Source organism: Myotis davidii, unplaced genomic scaffold, assembly GCF_000327345.1.
Source record: "Myotis davidii unplaced genomic scaffold, ASM32734v1 scaffold1017, whole genome shotgun sequence".
NCBI lineage: Eukaryota > Metazoa > Chordata > Mammalia > Chiroptera > Vespertilionidae > Myotis > Myotis davidii.
Genome location: NW_006288361.1, coordinates 1,061,695 through 1,067,312, shown reverse-complemented (window position 1 = coordinate 1,067,312; position 5,618 = coordinate 1,061,695).

Sequence of the window (5,618 nt, the reverse complement as noted above, 5' to 3'; positions counted from 1 at the left end):
CACACCCAGGCTGATGGCTGCCAGTACAGCAGTGGTGGTGGGAGCCCCTCCTGCCTCCTCAGCAGTGCTAAGGTCTGCTCCCTGCTGGCAAGTGGACATCCCCTGAGGGCTGCCGGGCTGCCAGAGGGATGTCTGATTGCCAGCTTAGGCCCAATCCCCCATGAAGCAGGCCTAAGCCAGCAGGTGGTCATCCCCTGAGGGGTCCCAGACTGCGAGAGGGCACAGGCTGGCTGAGGGACTCGCCCCCTTCCCCCCCGAGTGCACAAATTTTTGTGCACCGGGCCTCTAGTAATATTATAAAGAACAAAACAAAATTGCCATTATTCATAGATTATGATTGAAATTACATAGAATATCCAAAAGTATTTTAAATACATTAAAATACTATCATTTAGCAACATCTCTATACACAAATACATGTGCAAAAGTCTTTCTTTTCTTACAGTTGAAATGAAATATTCTTTTAAAAGATGAAATTACATAACCTCAACAAATATTAAGTATCTAAAATAAATCACACATAGAAAGTATGCAAAACATTTATAGAGAATATTAAAAAGTCTGAAATAGCCTTAGCATTTTTAATTATATGACTAAAGTTATATCACTAATTATTTGATTAGCTTGTAGTTAATATATACTGGATATGGTCAAACCCTCTAGATTTTTTAAAATTTTAATCCATTATCAAACACACTTGCGCATTTTAGGTGTATTCTCTAAAGACATTAAATTCTCTGACTGCACTGTTGAATGCAATAAATTTTCCTACTTGGTAGTAGATCATGGATTTGTCTCAAGTCTAAAAGCAACCACTTCTAATATAATACTGGACATCCCTATCTCCATGAATACCAGCCCTGTTCATTTCTCCTGGTCTAGTCACTTGATATTTTGTTTCTTTTTGCCATGGCTATAGGCTCCAATTTTCCATGTGAGGCAATAGATGACAAGATAATCTCTTATTTGCTATTATGCAAATACAGACTGATATTTTCTCACTCTTTTTGCATTTTCTTTGCCTAACAAATTTGTGCCTATATCTTTAGCTGTGGAAGGAACATAATCAAAGCTAGAATTTGCAGATTGTAAATTTTATAAGTCAACCTAAATGTATCTTCATCCAAGGATGTGAGAAAAATGTTAATCAGAAGATGATGGTTCATATAAGAACAAGGTCCATGGCATGCCCTAAAATCAGTCATTAAGCAGGGCTAGTTCGCCATTGACGAATGTACCTGATTGCACCAACCTACAGTTCTTAATCAGGAGAATCTATATCTGAAGTGTTAGAGTCAAGATATAAAATATGTACACTGTGGTCTCACCTGTCAGTCTCAGAACCAAACCCCAAAGGAAATGTAGTTTGCCAGAACTTGCCATTAGCCCTGCCCACAAATCCCTGTGCCCATAGGTTGCTGTGGCCCTCCTGTAGCTTCCCCCGCTCTGCCCTGCCCCCTCCTGTAGCTCTCTGTAGCCCGCTTGTACCTCGCTGGCCCACCCTCCCTCTTATTATATAGGATGAAGGATATTTGTACTCATTAGAGTGGTTCTTGTCAAGATTTTGAGTAGTAACTGATATGCATGTCCATATATTCAGGTATGTCTTTTTTTAAATATCGGAATGATTTTAGAAGTGAGCCAAGGAATTAGTTGAGAAGAACTCAAACAATATCTGGTGGGGAAATTATAAATAGTTTTAGTCACGTACAAATTGTAAAAAATAATCATCACAACAGTAAAAATAACAGGTAGCATTTATTGAACGTATTATATATCTGGGTAAAATGATTTATTTGCATTTGTGCACACATTTACCTAAGAACATATGTAAGAATATTTATATTAGTGCTAATACTTTAAAACAAGGTCAATAAAAACATTCAATTAAGTGATGAATCTCACAAACACACACACACGTTTACATATTCATTTTTTTTATAAAGAGGCAAAATTATAGTGTTAGAAATCAGGATAGTGATTATCTTTGAAATGGGAGGTGACAGTGAGTAGGAAGGGACATCAAGTGAGCTTTTGGGGTCCTGGCATAGTTCTGCTTCTCTTCTGTGGACCAGCTATAATAACACTACTTTGAAGGTTTCTTCTGATGATTAAATGAGATCATGTATAAAAATGCCTAGCACTGGGCCTTGCACATACTGAGTGCTCAATAACAGGTACAAATCTTGTTCTAAAGAGCCCTTGTTCTGAATGAACTTTCCAAATAAGTGCTGATAAAGAATTTTTTAAAATCTCCTATACTCAGAGTATAATTTATACTCTTTATTCATACTGGTAAAGAAAATTTCCAAAATTCTATTTATGGTTGTCAAAACTTGGTAAGGATGACCAAAAAAATGTCAAGAAGACATTAGCCTATAAAACTGGAATTATTTTTTATTCTTTATTGATTAAGGTATTACATGTCTACTTTTCCCCCATTGACCTCTTCCCGGCCACTCCCACCTCCCAGCACATGCCCTCATCCCCCTACTGTCTGTGCCCATTGGTTATCTGCATGCATACAAGTGCTTTCTTTGGTTGATCTCTTACCCACCACTCCCACCCTCCCCTGCCTTCCCTCTGAGGTTTGATGGTTTGTTCAATGTGTCTCTGTCTCTGGATCTATTTTTGTTCATCAGTTTATGTTGTTCATTATACTCCACAAATGAGTGAGATCATAGGGAGAGGTTGGTAAAAGGGTACATACAGACTTCCAGCTATAAAATATATAAGGTCTGAGGATCTAATGTAAAACATGGTAATTATAATTGATAACACTGTATTGTATAACTGAAATTTGCTAAGAGAGTAGAACTTAAGTACCATAACATACAAAGAAGAACTATGTGAGGTGATGGTTGCATTAATTAACACGATGGGGTAGATCCTTTAAGAACATATATGTATCACCACAGTGTATATTTTAAACATCTTACAATTTTATATGGCAATTTCACCTCAACAAGGGTAAAATTATTTAAAATATATATATTCAATAACTTATTTCAATTCAGACTAATAGATTGTGGGTCAGGCATGCCACCTATTGGCAACATTTTTAAAGTGCAGGAATAGCTTTTAGGGACAGCAATTAATTCCAAGGTTGACAAGTTTTTTAAACTTTTTATCCATCTAATAAGTGAGATGGTTTTGACTTGCATTTTTCTTATGAGTGAATCCAAATATCTTCTTATATGTTTAAGGACTACATAGCCTGTTTATAATGACTCGAAAGAATAACATCTTTTTTTAAAATATGTTTTTGTTGATTTCAGAGAGGTAGAAAGAGAGAGAGAGAAGAGAGAGAGAGAGAAACATCAGTGATGAGAAAGAATCATCAATAGGCTACTTCCTGCATGACCCCCACTGAAGATCAAGCCCGCAACCCAAGCAAGTGCTCTGACTGGGAATCGGACTCTAACGGTGACCTCCTGGTTCATAGGTCAATGCCACTAACCACACTGACTTGGCCCCATTCTTTCTTTCATCCAAGTTGATGGAGTCCTCAACTTTTTTTAACAATTTTTTAATATATATTTTATTGATTTTTTACAGAGAGGAAGGGAGAGGGATAGAGTTAGAAACATCAGTGAGAGAGAAACATCGATCAGCTGCCTCCTGCAGCCCCCTACTGGGAATGTGCCCGCAGCGAAGGTACATGCCCTTAACCGGAATCGAACCTGCGACCCTTGAGTCCGCAGGCTGACGCTGTATCCACGGAGCCAAACCGGTTAGGGCGGAGTCCTCAATTTTTGCCTGGATTCAGGCCACCTAGAAGGGAGACTTCAATTCCCAGCCTCCCTTGCAACTGGAAAGATGTTAGTGCTGGCCAGTGTGTCCTCAACCCTTTGGAATTTCCTAACCGGTGAGTGTGATCAAGGTGTCTTTTTGTTATGTGAATGAGGTATCTCTGGGACCACACCAAGGAGCTAGGGCAGGGCAACCACAAAGAGGTTAGAATTTTCAGTTCTATTCTTCTGACCTTTGAGGGGGCAAGCCCCCGGAAGCTGAATTGATCGCCAATGACCAATGAGTTAACAGATCATGGCAATGTAATAAAACCTCCATAAGAAAAAGAAAAGGAGGGGGTTCAGAGAGGTTCTGACCTGGGGAATCGAAAACACTTCCATGTGCCACCATGCCAGGCCTCAAACGTCACAAGGGCAGCAGCTCCTTTTGGGACTTCGCCCTGTCTATCGCTTCATCAGGCTGGTTATTCCTATCCTTTAGTGTCCTTTGCCATAAACCAATAATCTAGTGAGTAAACTGGTTTCCTGCGTTCTATGAGCCACTCTAGGAAATTAACTGACTCCAAGGAGAGGGTTGTGGGAACCTCTGATTTGTAATTAAATCTATCAGAACCACAGGTAACAACCTGGACTTCCCATTGTGCTAGTATCCACGCAGAAACTTCAAGTCTTTAATATGACCTTTGTCCTTTCTTTTTTTATTCAAACTGACCTCACCCAGCCACCCTGACTCACCTGCCTCTTCCTTTACAGGACCACTCCCCTAAGCATTAAGCCCTCAAGACAAAGAGGGTCAGGTAGGAAGAAAGCCTCAGGTCTATTGACCACAGAGTCAGAGTTTCAATCAAGCTAGCAATAACATCTAGGCCTCAATTGTGTTTCAGCTCCAGGCTCAGAAAGTCAGGAAACCAGATAAAGCTGCACCTGGCTGATACCAGGACCAGATATACTGATCAATTAACTACCCCCTCCCCTAGCACCAGTCAATCAGCTGACACCATGACCCTATCTCCTTTAGTCACCATAATTTAGTGATTTTCCCCTATATAACTCATTCCTGGGAAGCCATCTGGGGACCAAGTCTTTCAGCATTAACTCACATGTATCTCCAGGCCTGGGCCACTTTCTAAAAATAAACCCTACTGTCTTTGCTGCAAGCTCCCATTCACATCTTATTGAGCTCTGATGCATGCAGGCAAACAGATCCCTTTAGTCTGGTAACATCATCTGAAGAGAGGGCAAGCTTGTAGATGTGAGCCCTTAGCCTATAGAAATAGTGCTACCTCTGGGTGGATAGTATCAACTCAGTTGAATTTTAGGGCACCCAACTTGTATTAGAAAATTGCTTGGTGGTATAGGAAAAAAACAAACGTGCCACATCGAAATTGGAGATCAGAAAATTTAATCACAAAGCTAGTAATTATAGGCTGAGTTTCAAACCCGGACCCTCTGGCTCCAGAATCTGGGCTCTTAATACCTATGTTATGCCACTTTTTTATTTCTTTATTTATTAAGGTATTACATATGTGTCCTTATCCCCCTGTTACTCCCCTAAACCCCCCACTCATACCCTCACCCCCTGTTGTCTGTATCCATTGGTTAGGCTTATATGCATGCATACAAGTCCTTTGGTTGATCTCTCTCTGTTATGCCACTTTTTGTGGTTCAGTAAGACCCTTTGCATATTATCTTTTTTGTTACGTTCCACAGGGACCTAAAATCTTGACTCAAGGCAGCTATTTGAAACTGAATGTATTCATTTCTTTCCTCCTCGCTGGGAAACAGGCTCTCTCTGTGCCTAAATGCCACTTTTCTGTTGTGTTCCTGACCCACCATCGTGGCACCTGCAAATGAGTCAGAGCCAGT